The sequence below is a fragment of the Lissotriton vulgaris genome, chromosome 2_1, assembly GCF_964263255.1.
Source record: "Lissotriton vulgaris chromosome 2_1, aLisVul1.2, whole genome shotgun sequence".
NCBI classification, from domain to species: domain Eukaryota; kingdom Metazoa; phylum Chordata; class Amphibia; order Caudata; family Salamandridae; genus Lissotriton; species Lissotriton vulgaris.
Genome location: NC_141687.1, coordinates 241066205 through 241081844, shown reverse-complemented (window position 1 = coordinate 241081844; position 15640 = coordinate 241066205).

Below are 15640 nucleotides of genomic sequence, written 5' to 3'. Positions count from 1 at the left end.
ACCAAACTACCAAGCCAATTCTTATACTGGGAAGGAAACAAGCTTCCGGGGACCGGTTTCTGGCATTACAGCCGTCTTCGGCCCGGCTTGCTTGAATCCTGATGGTGCAATGAGCAAGGGACTCACATCTGAGTATACCCTGCCACGCTTATGGTGAACAAAACGATTCAGAAAAGGGGGTGGTGATGGACAGAGTATCTGAATTAAACAGAACACTCATACCCAGTCAACAGATCAGGGCTTGATCCATCACCGTTTTTTAGCTCACGGCACCATCCCAGCTAAGAACCTGGCTATATGCAAATTAGTCTGTCCCTGGCCCAGTGCATCATGGGAACAGGGCAGACCAAACTACCAAGCCAATTCTTATACTGGGAAGGAAACAAGCTTCCGGGGACCAGTTTCTGGCATTACAGCCGTCAGCCGGCTCCCATGATGCACTGGGCCAGGGACAGACTGATTTGCATATAGCCAGGTTCTGAGCTGGGATGGTGCAGTGAGCTAAATAACGGTGATGGGTCAAGCCCTGATCTTTGGACTGGGTAAGAGTGGTCTGCTTAATTCAGACACTCTGTTCATCATCACCCCCTTTTCTGAATCATTGATTGAAGGTACAGCACTGAAATGGCTCACATCTTTTCAGGAAGATAGGGTGCAAGTCGTATGGTTGAAATCATTCAAAGCTAATGTACTCTCAGTTAAGTGTGGGGCATCCAAAGGTTCCACCTTGTCCCCCCAACACCTACCATCTCCATTTAATTAACATATGTATTAAGCCTTTAATAAGAGAGCTAACTGCCAGAGGGTACAGGCTTTACAACTACACAGATGACTCTCAACTGTTGCTCCACCTGAATGGATCTTTGCCAGCTCAGCTGGAATTTCAAAATAGCTTGCACTTTATTTGCAATTAGATGTGCAGTAATCAATTGAAATTGAATACCGATAAGACAAAGATAGTAGTTCTCAACAACAAAGCCAACTTGTGGAATGACCCATACTGGCCGGTGGAAAGGGGAACTGTACTGATCCCGACAGCTGCATCTAAGAGCATGGGTGTTTTCATTAATGGCTGTCTCTCAATGAAATCCCAAATTGGGGAAGGGTTTTTAAGTGCATACTTTTGCTAACAAGCATTGCAATAGGTCTCGCATTTATGAGAGCTTGAGTTATTGGCATTGTAAATGACAATGCCTTTTATTTATTTTTTGTTTTTAAAACAGATAAATAAAAGGCATTGACATTTACAATGCCAATAGCTTAAACTCTTGCAAATGTGAGACCTGTTGCATTGCAAACGCATGCTTTAAAAAAAAAAGTGTTAGGAGAGAGCGTGTCCTGCCTGCAACAGCAAGCAGGACAAAGCTATTTGAGCAAATAGTGCTCGGAGGCTGCAACTAAAGCCTACCGAGCAACAACACACATAACATTGGGTGTCATCATGGGAGGTTACAAAATGAGACGAGGGAGTACTAAGGAGGGACTACTAAGCCTTTCGACCAATGAACAGCCACGATTTACAGTGGACAATGGCAAAAGCAAATAAAAAATATGGGCGGAGAGTGGACGGAGCTTCAAGTTCCTACCTCAATGCAGCATGCTTCACAGAGCATCGCATGTGCTGCCCAGGCTCGACCTAAAAATGATAAAAAAGAAGCTTCTCTTCACCCAATGGAGGTTCTTAAAATGATCATCATGGCAACAATTATGTCCAGATGCGACTACTTAAATGCAGCATTCTTAGGTCTCCGTAGCAACACTGTCCACAGACTTCAAGGGACACAAAATTAGGCTGCGCATTTGATTTATAAACTACCTTCTTGTGACACAGTCCTGAAGCTGCTTCATTGGCTACCAATAAAGCAAAGAATTCAATTCAAGGCCTCCTGCATCAGCTTCAAGGCATTACATGGTGACCAAAAGAATTATGAAGTATACCACCTCCCGACTTTTAAGATCCTCCAACTCAAACAATCTAGTGATCTAAAAATACCAGAAGACATACATGGGAGAACGCAGTTTCTTTGTTCAGGGTTCGTGCTATGAAACTCTACCGGAGCAGCTTGTCTTTTAAAATAATTTCACATAGTTTAGGAAGCATTTTAAAACTTGGCCTTTTAAAAGGCTTATCACTGATGTCTCTGGCTATCTTTTTCAACCTTATCAAAATTCCTCTGTATATTCAGCGCCTAAAGACTTCATGGTGAACGCAATTACTTTTTTATAAACATAACATACAAGTAGAAAGCTAAACTTCTTTCTTGAAGCATGAAGCTTTCTCGCTGCACTTTCTTAAGGAAGAGGTTAAACCCCACAGTTCTACAGATCGCAGAGCTCCATCATTCTAATATCTGCAAGAGTAATAATATCTGCAAGATTTTGTCATGAATGAGTACCACACACAGCATTAAAAAAAACTATAAAATACTGAATTCAAACCAAAATATTGTTTTAAATTTAGTTTTGAATCCTGTTTTCATTTACCTTATAATAATTTATAAATTAAATGATTCAGAATAAAAGCGTTATAACTAATCAATAATATATTTAGGGCTGAAATGAATAAAATGAATTATACTGAGATAATTTTCAGAACTGCCCTGGTGTTTCCCATTTGTTTAGTAGATCAAGTGGACTTGTAGTATTTTGGGTAGTTGCTTTTAAGATAGAGGAGCAATGGGCTGCAGCCTTTAGGACTGAAGGCCTGAGCAGAAATGGTGAAACGCTACCTAGTAAATTTGGACAGAAATGCTAAACTGGTCTCACGTTGAACAAAAATAGAAATTATTTTCTCTGCCTAGTCTTGCCCCACCAAAAATAATCAACATTAAAGGTTCCAAAACCTGAATGTATTTGATGTCTGCTTAAGTTTGAGACTCTTAGAGGCATTGTTCAGTTGATGACCCCTAAGCCCTGAGCTTACGTGAATTATTTATTATTAGAGTCATTTGTAGCGCGCACAAATCATCCCCAAGGGGATCTCTCAGCACCTGAGAAAGACAGCCATTCTATAAAGTGCGACTTAAAAGAGCCAGGTTTTAAGATTTTTTTTAAATTGGGACAAATTCGGGCACTCCTGGATTTGTTCAGGGAGGTCATTCCAAAGTTTAGGAGCCAGATAGGAGAAGGCACGACCCCCCCATTCTTACCTTCCTAATTCTTTGGCTGCAGAGTAGATTGCGGTTACTAGATCTAAGCTGACGTGCAGGCTGATACCGTTTAAGTTTTTTAGTCAAATAGGCCGGTCCCATTCCATGCAAGGACCTAAAGACCAGGCACAACAGCTTGAAGGTAGCCCGTTTCCTGACTGGAAGCCAATGTAATTGGCGTAGGAGAGGATGAGAGGGGTAACGGGCTGGTTTATCGATTGTGAGATGGGCAGCTGTATTTTGCACGACCTGTAGTTTGGATAACAGGTTCACCCTTACCAACAAGGAATTACCTTAATTGAGGCGGCTGATTAACAGCACCTGAATGAGAGTCTTCGTGGCGCTGAGCGGAATCCATGGGAAGATCTTTCTCAACATCCGCATGGTCCCGAAGCAGGAGCCTGCAAGCGTCTTCACCTGTTCCGCCATTAAGAGCTGATTATCAATTTTTATCCCTAAGTTCTTCGCCCAACTTCTTGGGGAGGGGGCCTCTCCCAATTCCAATGGCCACCAATCGGAAGACCACAGTTCTGCACCCTTGCCAAACAAGAGTATCTCCTTTTTCGAGGAATTTAGTTGTAGAAAGTTTCTCCTCATCCAATCTGCTATGCTGATCATACAGTTTAAGAACTTAGATTACGTTTCAGCTGGATCTTTCTCTATATGTATGATCAGCTGTGTATCATCAGCGTAGGATATAGTTTCAAACCCACAGCTCCTGATGATTGAGGCCAAAGGGGCAATATATAAATTGAATAATGTGGGACTCAATATAGAGCCCTGGGGTACCCCCTTGTCCACTGCAGCTGTAGATGACACATAGGGTTCTAACGGGACACCTTGTGTTCTATCAGAGAGATAACTCTAAATCCATTTAAAGGCTAGACCTCCAACACCAATCTCTCGAAGCCTGTTCAACAGGATACGATGTGAGATGGTGTCGAAGGCTGCTGACAGGTTCAGTAATACTAACATAACTGGGGAGGCCCTGTCCAGCAACATCCTAAGCGTATCCATGACTTCGAGCAAAGCGGCCTTCGTGCTATAAGATGCCCGAAAACCAAGCTGAGAAGGGTCCTTATGGAATGAAGGTTGAAATTTGAGATCATGTGCGAGTTGTTTCGAGCTGTTTGATGCTGCGAGAATGAGCAAGTGTGTTGTATAACTGATAGTGGAGAAGTGTGGCTCAGGGGTTAGAGGCGGCAGACCCGGAAGCTGAGATCGGCCCTGGACCAGGGTTCAATTCCCCGCCTCGGCAGGTCTTGGGCTAAATAATTCCACTAACTCGATAATTCTCGCTCCGGTGCCTCCTCGACTCACGGGTTCACACTCTGCAACTCTGGGCAATAGCTTGCTTAATCTCCACAATGGCCCCTCGCGGCGGGATGCCTGGCTTTCACCTTGTGGATACCCTGCCGGGATATCTCACAGGGGAATACCAGGACGGGTTCCCTAAGCAAGCGCCGGGAAACCCACTGCGGGTAGCTGTGCGATATATAAGCTCAAATACATACATTTACATAGAATGAGTGATTGAGTTTTTGGGACTCTGTTCGAAGTATCTTTGATTGTATTATTCTTGTGATGGATCCTTGGATTGTATGATGTTTTGCATAAAATGATGATGGCCATCTTATTTAAAAAATTAAATAAAATATGAATATATTTTTGATAATGAATCGTTTTTGATTTAGTCCATGCTGTTCTGGGCCTCAGTGAGTTTATTACTGCTAATGGTATTATATGACTCTAATTGAGCCTTGATCATCCAGTTGAAGGGCTAGACTGTTTCATGTTCCTTATTGGCAGGGGGTACTCTGGCCTGAATTCTTACCATCTTCACAGGTGCGATCACATCAAGAACCTTTGTGATAGAGGCCTCAAATAGCTCTAAGGCCGAATTACAGTTGTTCTCGCTCAACAGTGCAGGGGGGGGTATAAAGCCTACTGAACGCAGAGGCTGTTACCCCTTTCCAGGCTCTGCATGATTCTGTGCAAGATTGCAGATGTTCAGACGACTTTAGCGAGGTCCAATAAAAGCGTAGTGCTAAGTGGTCTGTCCAGTATACCTCTAACGTGGGTCTACTCTTAGGTCTGACATATTAGAAAAGATAGTGTCCAGTACATGGCCTGCCCCATGAGTTGGGCTGATTACTCTGGAGAGAAGCTCCAAGGACTCCATGGCCGCAAGCAGACTTGCCGATTCAATGTTTGTAAGAGCCTCCAATAGTGGTTGAAGTCCCCTACTAGTAGAAATGTAGTTGCTTGCAGTGTGAAAGGGGCCAACCTCTCTAGAAGAGATGTGCAGAATTCGCTTTTGTTACCTCCCGGAGGATGGTACACTAGAGCTCCTGTCAGTTCAGTAATGTTTGCTCGCTGCACTCAAAATCAGTAGCTCTAAATTGGGGGAGGAGACCGTGTCCAAGGTCGTAACATGGTAAGGAGGGCGTGTTGCGATTGCTAGACCTCCACCTCTCTTCCCTACTCTGTCTAAACGCACAACAGAACAGTCTGCCGGAAATGCCATCGCTAGAGTAGGAGTAGCCTCATTATTTAGCCATGTTTCCGTGAATAAGCATATGTCCGGTTTGGTGTCGTCCAATAACTCCCTAAATTTCAGCCACGTGTTTGGGAAGAGATCACACATTAAGGTAGGGTCCCTGCAAGGGGGCTAATGATTTGCCTTCTGTCTGCTTCCCCATCCCCTCATCCTGGACTTGGCCTAATTGGTGCCTCGTCTGGTCAGACCACAGGGTACATGAGATATAGGCCCTGCCAGCTAATAAACAACTACAATAGGGGCAGTTCTTTCCTATGAAAGACTCTACTATGTGAGGTGCGTGTCTCCCTCCTGAACAGTGAGGGACCACATGTCCCAATTGCATCAGTCTCTCCCTTGAATATTCTAGCCTGCAGGCAGGACGGACCAGATCAATAATTGGCAGCATTTCCTGGCAGCCGGCGGCGTTCAGGCGCGGATGGGAGCAGACGGGCTTGCCTTAGGTGCGGCTTCGGCACGCCAGCAGGCCGCAAGCCGCAGTAGATTTATAGCCCCAGAAGACTTGCGTGCTGGAATGCTAACTGCTGCAACGGCGGTCGGTGCCCAGCCGGAGTGAACAAGCAGGCTTTCTCCACTCAAACAGCCTGCTAACTGGCTGCGGTGGACCGGAGAGGTACCTGGTGTCAGCACAAGAAAAAACAGGTAAAAACAATTTCCCCAATCCTAGATGAGTGAACTTTAAAAATATGTGACCATTAAAATGTAAAAGATTACAGGAAAGTACTCTGCCTCACTGAAATGCGCTTGTCATTTTCAGTGAAGGGACAATAATCCAGGTAGAGTATATTAAGAAATTGCCATTTTTCTCCAGAAGTGTAGGAAATAGAGAGATTAGTGATGGATTCAGGGAAAGTGTGATGAAGACAAGCACAGATATATATAGAGTGACAGTTGAAGGCGCATGGATTGTAGTGTGGTTTATGGGCCTCTTTCTGAGTGCAGGTTAAGTTAGCATGGCTCATTCGGAGTTTAAACGCCATTTTACCTTTTGCTGCATTTTTGCACACAACACTGCTTAGCTGTTTTTGCAGAGTTAGCTTTCACGAACGTCTATACATAAGAAAAGGTTTGTTTTTCGACATCTCTAGATATACATTGTGTCCCCAGTATGTACGGTGAGTGCTGAGCCACCAAGGTTATCATAACGTGCGAGCCTGTTTATCGACATGTCCGTGTAACACATTCTAGACACAACAATTTGGCAGCTGCAAGCCAAGTAGGATTCGGGCGCCTTTATCATAGCACACTTGCCAGAATTGAACACACTTGGAAGATTCCAGGCATGCAGAGAGACTAACCGATCCTGATGTAATTTACACTTACTGAGCAGACAGGTAAATGGGGTCCCCCTAAGAAAGCTCAAGAGACCTTCTATAGTTTTATAATACATAGTTCCTAGATAGGGAGGGTGCTTCAAATAGGCGCTTATATCACCTGTTTGCACTATCATTGTAATATGATTCCTCTTTTTGTATTTTATGGAATTGTAACCATGCTGACCGTATTATTCTTAATCATATGTATGCTTATGTTGATTAAAATACTGCGCTTGAGATCACGTAGTTAAAATAAACATTTTAACCTTACTGTGTCTCTATTTTACTCCTGTTGTGGACTGGTATGAACGTATAACAAAAGAGTGTTCTCACTTCCCACCATTCCTGAGATGGTCCTAAGTCGCATGTTCTAGGTTATCTAATCATTGGTTTCTTTGCTAAAGGACGAAGAGCTAATGTGTTACTGATTGCTAGTCTGGTGGGGGATTTTGGGTAGTAAGGTGAGTTTTGGCCCACCCTAATTCACTGAGGTCCTAAGTCTTTATGCACAGTTGTGTGTCTGAGCAGAATCCCTGTAACATGGCGCGGCCAACGAGTGTGTTCTTATTGTGAGACACTTGAGTAGTGCTTATGTCAGTCTACAACCCCCTCACTATCGTTTCCGGTTGACGGTAGTGACGGATAAAAAACCTACCTATATTTACCTAGGTTGATTCAAGCTTGATACTTTTTAAAGGTTTCCTTTTTGAATTACTACTCAGTGGTGCGTTATAGTGTTGTATTGTACTTCTCTATTACTGTTTCGATATGGCTGCGGTTGATATCCTGGCACACAGTCGTGTAGCTGTGCGTAATTATTTGCAGGAATACCTCGTTTCTCTAGAGGGACAGGCAGTGGTTTTTGTAGTCTCTGCTGACGTGGCATACCTGTTTGAGTTGTATTACTCATGGGTCACATTTCCTGCGGTGGATGCTGTTTCTGGTGTTTTTCACACTTACACCCTCGCTGATGCTCCTGCAGTGTACGCTCCATATCGGATGGTAGAAATTCCGATTTCTGTTTGGCAGCATGCCGTTTGGTTTAATGGCCCCCTCCCACACGTTTTTACAGCGGTCAGACAAGGACCGTTGTCCATTCCAGGCGCTACTTGGCCTGTTTTGGCTGCTTACACTCCGCATCCTCAGGCGGGTGCTATGACAGCCCAGCAACTGCAACCCCTATATGCCTCTTTGATAGCAGTTATTAGGGGTCTGGTTCACTACATTATTCGCAACCTCCCGGTGGGGGCCCCGGGGGATGTAGCGCATCCAGTTGGCGGTGGCGGACTCAAACTTAGTCCCGTCATGGTTAATGCAGTCATGGGCAAGCGTCCCCAGGATAAGGAAGAAATGCCTTTTTGGCTTGCAGAGAAATTTGACCAACTGGAAGCAGTATTCCAAATACTAGTCCTGTTGAGGAACACAGGATTCTCACTGTGAGTTTGCAGAAAGACTTAGTGCCTGACGTAACTGAGTGTACAACTTTGGGGGGGTTTGCGGTAGTCTATACTAAGTGCTTTGGCACCCCGTCAATGACTGTTTTGCCCACTGTGATCAAGCGTGTTCAGGATGAGCATGGACCAGAGGCAGCAGTGGAGTTGGGAATGCGGCTCGTGGGACCGTTTGAAATGGTGCGCGATCTCGTCCTTGCAAATGTCAAGGGGGATGCGGTAAGTTTCCAAGTCTCTAATGCTCTACGCGAGGTACCCGACACGGACAAACCCCGTCAGTTGCCGAAAATTATTATGGAGGCTTATATGACCGTGGGCCGTAATAGTTTAGGTGTTAAGACTTTCGTGAAAAAAGAAAAACAACAGCAAACTCAGCAAGAGTCATCTAATAAAGATGACCGCCCGAAAGTTCAAAAACAAAATTGTAGTAAGAACAAAAAACAGGGAAAACCGCAGCAGCAGAAACAGGGTTCCTGTCCCGCTTCACCAACATCTTCCCCTGTTGAGCGTAAATATGATTTGGGCGACCGCAGTACTATTAAGTCGCCTGATAGGTTTCAGGTTCCTGAACAACGTTCTCCTCGCTCTTTGCAGGAAACATCGGTAACAGCAACCGGTGGAGGAGGAGGTGGCAGAGGTCACCGCGTCAAAGACCCCAGTTTCAAAAGAAGAAAGTTGCTGCTGTAACAGCGAGATATACCACAGATACTGAGAACGCAGCTTCGGAATCTGACATGGGCTCGGACCCTGCTGGACAGCGCGGCGGAGAGTACCATCATTCAAGAGACACTGCATCCACTACTGAAGGTGACAGCGACTGACATCTTCGTTGTAGTCGAAACAGCTGACACTAGTGTGGCTCCCCCTGAAAGACTTTATGAAATAGTCCTTGTAATCGAGGGTGACATAGAACGTACCATAAAAGGGGTGTTTGGGGAAAATCTAACGACTACTTATGAAATTTTGTTGGCGGAGGTCGACTGGCCCCCACCTTTTGTCTTGGCCGCTCCACAAGGGGAGAAGGTGATCCTCCCCGCTTTCGCGTACACTGTGCCGAAGGAGTAGGCACTGCAGTTTGCAGAAGATTGGGCTAAGGCGCTTGTGCCAGCATTGTACCGTACTCTCTGTGGATGGGACAAATTTTCCCCTCGACATGAGATCCCTTTGCGGTCCATGCCACAGCCAAAAGTCCAATACCCCATACGGTGTGAGGCGAAAGCCTCTGTAGCCGAAATCCTTGAAGAATTGGAATATCAAGGTGGAATTGAAACGTCTGTGTCTGATGAATAACCCACTTTGTACTGTGACCATGGCTCGTACCGTTTGGTATTGGATTACCGCCACTTAAACTCACATTGTCGTATGTGTGCGGTGCAAAATACTCACAGCTCTGCTCTTGTGGATAGTCTTGTGCATAAAAAGTTCAAAACCACGCTTGACATTTCCAATGGCTTCTTTGCCCATAACTTGTCCTCCCTTAGTAGTCAGTGGATGAGTTTTACTTGTGGCGGCAAACAACGCCAGTTCCTTTGTTTGGCCATGGGCTACAAGAACAGTCCAGGCGTTTTTGCCGCCCAAATAGTCTCCATGCTTGAGAGGCTCAACGCAGATGCATGTTCATATGTGGATGACATTTATCTCACAGACGACGAATTATGGCCGCATCTGTGCCGTGTTGACCGCATAATTTGCCGTTTTGCGGACTTTGGCTATAAATTCAACTTTGCGAAATCACACATTGCAGAGTACACAGTGTTGTTCCTGGGCTACGAGCTCAACAATGAAGGTAGAGGCTTGGCTCCTCACTTCTTGGAGAAATGCGCACTTTTGCACGCTCCCACAACGCTGAAAAAGCTACAATCCTTACTGGGCTTTTTGAATTTCGGACGTACATACATTCCGGAATATGCCCAGCGTATCACGTCGCTCTATGCATTGATACAACCTACTTTTTCCAAAGCGTGCTGGCTGTCAGAACATTCAGCCATCTTGCAATCTTTGCAGGCTGACCTACTTGAATCTAAGTTCTTGTTGACTCATGATAACCACAACAACCTGGTGATAAGAATCGTACCAGGGGTGGTGGGTTTCACATACCTCACTTTTAATGAGGGTGACACAGTCCCTATTGCTTACAAGTCACACCTGTACACTTCGGTCGATTTGCGGTTTCCCACTGTGGAAAAAGTTTTGACAGCAGTGCAAATGGCGATTCTTAAGGAACGTGCACTGTTGCAGGGAAAACACATTGTGGTTGTTACTCCGTATCCTGCCTTGGAGGCAGTGACGAAGGCCAGTGTACCAAATTCCAAGGCTTGCACCCTCGGTGGATACAATGGGCAACATCCTTGACATCCGCGGATGTAACGTTCATTTTTGATTCCTCTTTGCAGACTCAAGAGTTTTTGCAGTCTGAGTTTGTTCATCCTGCTCCTCTGGCTATGCGCCCACTTGAGGATTTTCATTGTATCATTTACACTGATGGAAGTGCCCAAGCGGCTACGGGTTCTAGACACGTGTATTCCGTGGCCTGTGTAATTGTGGTTGGTACGATGGTGGATGGTGAATTCAAGTCCGATGTCGTGCATACAGAGACATTAGGGGACTGTACCGCCCAGTTGGCAGAACTACATGCTCTGATGCTTGCATTGGAGTACACGGACCCCAGTGTGACTACTCTTATTGTGAGTGATTCTTACTACTGTGTACAGTCTTTCAATGACAATCTACCCTTTTGGACTCAAAATGATTATCGTGAATCCAAAGGTCGCACAATAAAACATAAAATGATCTGGGTTCGAGTGGCGGAGCTAAAAGAACGACTCCCACTCGTTTTTGTAATTCATACTCTGGGTCATCAGCGCGTTGGAGTTCACGCTGTTGGCAACTGTCTCGCAGACGAGGCTGCAAAGACAACAGTAGCAACATTTGCAGTGTCAGCGGTTACACGTTCCAAAAGTAAGATTGATGATGACATCTTGGCAGCTATTGCCGCAACTGAGAAGGGAGGTAATTATCCTAAGGGTTTCCCTTTGAAGTACTCTTATCACTTAAGTCCCGATAAAGTTCCTTATGTGAGAATTAACGACGTTGGTGACAGACTGATTCCCAACGCGAACCTCAGACAGGCTTTGATTACAGCAGCCCACGCAGTGATGGCTTCAGCACATGCTATTGTGTCAGCTACTGTATCTCTCCTCCAGCAACGGTATTGGTGGCGGGGTTTGTACAAACAGACACCTTATTTTGTCCTTCAATGTGGCATTTGTCAGAAAATTAAACCTTCTTCTGCTGCACGCCCGCCCCAAACTCAGTTGTACATATCTAATAAGCCACTTGCGTGTGTTTATTTAGATTACTGCAGTCCTTGTTCCTCTGATACTGCGTATAAGTACGTCTTAGTAGCAGTTGACTCTTGCACGCGCTTTGTCTGGGTGTGGCCTCAAAGGAGCGCTGATGCTAGAACTGTCATAAGAGATTTGCGTGTCTGTGTGGGAATTTTTGCTTGTGGCACCTTCCATTTGGACCAGGGTCCAGCGTTCGCCTCTAAGGCGTACAAGGATGCCATGGGTTCATTGGGGGTCAAAGTCAAATTTTCGTCTCCATACAGGCCTGAGGGCAATAGTGTTGTGGAGCGGATGAACCGTGATTTAAAGCAATCATTGACAGCGAAGGTTTTAGGTGCTGGCAGGGAATGGCTTACCCACCTGAATAGCAAACAACGTGCACTTAATAATCTCCCTAGAAGGTCTTGGGTGGGCGGACCCCATACGAAATGCTCTTTGGCATCAAGATGTTTGTTCCGGACTTTGACGGTCTAGACATGGCGGCGTGAGCCGCATCCTTTGACGTAGACGAACATTCTAATGTTTTGCAGAACCTACAAAAGACCAGAGACAGTCTTGCAAAGGAACACTTGCCCTCCACGTCTGAAGCTGCGTTGCAGATTCCGGTAGTCGGTTGGCTAATCCAGGTTGGAGAACTAGTCCGAGAGAAGATCGACAACAAAAAATAATTTGGTCCTTCCTATCGAGCTCCAGTTGACGTGCTTGGTGTGCAGGGTACAAGAACATTCATTTTACCTTCTCTTCCTGGACGAAAGGGCAACAGGTACATTTCAATTGACCATGTCAAACTACACAGGGTGGCTGATACTGTATAGTATGACGCCTGCGGTTTCGTGCCCAGCAATGGTGCGACACTCTGTTTTGGCCTCGGATCTTGCCATCGGGCCTGATGTTGCCATTGAAATGAGTCCACTTACGAATCCTATATTGAATCTACCTGCTGGTGATCCTCTTAATGACACTGAATATACTTACCCAACTGATTTATCTATGCCTGATTTGGAGACCCGTGTGGCTAATCAATCCCGTTTTTCATTTGACACTGGCTCATCCACTTCAAAGACCCCTTCAAAAGTTTTGATTTTTGCTACCTGGTTTAAAAAACATGTTTTGATCCCACCTTGGATTTACATTTGGCTGGTGCTGATTGCAATTTTTTTGTTCATGTCCATAGGATTTGTGGTATATTTTTTTCGTTTTATCAATGGACACTATGTTGAAGAAAGAACATCAATACGAGTGATTGATGGAATTTTGGCTCCCCACTCCTCTTCGCACATCATGAAGAGGGAACAGACATTTATGAATATAACTGCTTGGGCCGTTTTAGATGGGATTGTATGGGATGCTGTAAAGTTCCAGATTCATGGTCCCACAGAGGTTATTAATGTTTCCAATGTATTCCGTGTTTCTATGGGGGTTGTGGTTAAACAAAATACTCGCTCTGATGATTGGGATGTTAAAGCTGTGGAAGCTTTGTTTACTGATTTGAAATATTATGCTGCCTTCGATGCGGAAGATTTATATTTAGAGTCTGCGAATTATGGTGATTTGTACTGTTACCAATATTTTGGCAATCACTTTCTGCATAAGACTAGCTCATTTAGGAGTATGGTTAATTTCACACAGTGGGAACATTGTCCTGCGCCAGTGGAAGGCAGCTCAAAAACATTTTTGAAAAAGTTTTCATATTTAACTAATTTTGATCAATCCGACCCTAATTCATTTTATTTTAAATTGACTGGAGAGTCATTTTCCAAGGTTAGACATACCCACACCAAATGACTTTATTCAAAGTCCTTTATTGACCAGTTGGCTGTTGGGGGCTATGAGCTGTGGAGAGATACTATTGATCTTAAATCTGTTTGGGGTTCTAAAAGTTGGCAAGTGCAAGGCACTGAGGCTTTGCATCGTGCATGTCTCATCCCAAACCATATATTGTTTCTGAATGCTACTATTTCACAAACCACATGCTTTGGATTGGCTACTTCTAAAAGATTAAATGCTCCTTCATTTCCTGATTTGGGTGAATTTCCCCATTGGAAAAATTATACCAGTACTTCCCTAAGTGAAATACAGGCACTGTTTAGCAATTCCTCTTTTAATGTTTCCAGCATTAATCCTGTAGGCTGGTTGCTATGGCAAAAAAGTGCGGATTCCTACCAGCAACATTTTCTGGGTCTGACCGCTGGCTATACAGAGGTTAGAGTTGATCCTCGTTTTAAAGCTCACCACTCAGTCACCACCTATTCTGTAGGCAAATTGTACCAGAGTTGGCTCAGACATTCATCCTTAGCGTCTGTTAAGTCACATTTGTCCAAACTCACTGACACTGTCGATTTAAATACTTTTGTGAAAGGCCCTGCAGGTGGCAGATCGAAAAGATGGATATATGCTGCTTACAATGAAGTTTGAAACTGTCTCAAATTGAAACTGCTTCTAGGCTTAGAGCTAAAGATCAGGCCAATTTAGAAAAAGTGGTTGTCGTTGTAGATAATAGCATTAACACCCTTTCTTCCCGAATTTACACTCTAGACAATATTGTGTCATCTGTAGTTGATATTGTACAAGAAGATGTTGCAGTGTTGTATCATGGTCAATATCAATTGCGTTCTGTTATGCAGTTTGCCTGGACTTTGCAAACGTTAAAGAATGGTCGCGTTCCATTGGATTACGGGAACACAAGCTTGTTATTTCTGCTTTTTAATTTGACCATGAAACAGCAATTTATGTCAATGAAAGATGCCTTGTTTTCCCTGTTGCATATTGAGAAGTTAGAACCATTGCCTTTTTCTGTAGAGGAGGCAAATTCGGCAGTTTGGATTATCCACAGGTTAATAACCTTACCATTCTCTCTTTTCAAATTCGAAGCTTGCATGAAACACTATGCTATAGGCAGATTTGAGCCCCTGGGTGGAGCATATCTTCATGAAGTTTGGAATCTCCCATTCATATACAGATGTTTGAGGGATGGTAAAGAAGTATTTTTGAATGGCGAAGATTGCATCACTACACCAGACCATTCATTAACATGCAGAAATCTTCAATTGCACAGCTCGTGTAATGTGCTTGCACCAAATTTACCGTGTGTTTTAAAAGGCACACCAGTCCCGGCCATTACACCTACATTCACACTGCTTGCTAATGGTAGTTATTTATTATTAAATAATGATGAGTGTTGTGGTATGCATGCCGGTATTACTTACATTGTTACCGTTTCCCGCGTGTAACTTGTTGCAAGAATGTGTTGTTCCCTCCTCCGCATGGCAGGCTTGATGCTTCCATCTGGCCCTCGATTCCGACCTGAAAGCAGAGTTCAACAAGATGAGCAGAATAAGAGCTCTTTTCTCCCAAAAAGAAGTTCCCCTTACATCTGCGCGTGAGACATTCGTCCTTCACGTTGCAAATACTCGTACTGAAGTAGATGCCTTATTAAACAAGGACCTGCCCTTGCATTTCGGTGCTTTGATCCACACAATCTTAAATGCCTCGTCAACTACTGACTTGGCACATTTTTTTAAAGTAGTATGCTCTGGCCTTGTAACCTTATTTCAGACTATATTCAGTGTGATCCCTGCATTTTTTCATTTGATTCTTTCGAGTGTCTTTGGAGGTTTCCCCTTGCTCCTGGCTTTGGGCGCCGGCATTCTGCTATTATTTAGTTTATTACAAAATGGATGCACAGTTTGTGCCCCACAACGTACAGTCCCGGCTGCTCCACCTGTGTGACCGGATGCTAGAATACTATGGAGCGCTGCCTTTGGCGACTCTAAGTGTGGCGAATGGTTTATCCTTCCGTTCTCTTTCTTCACTTGCG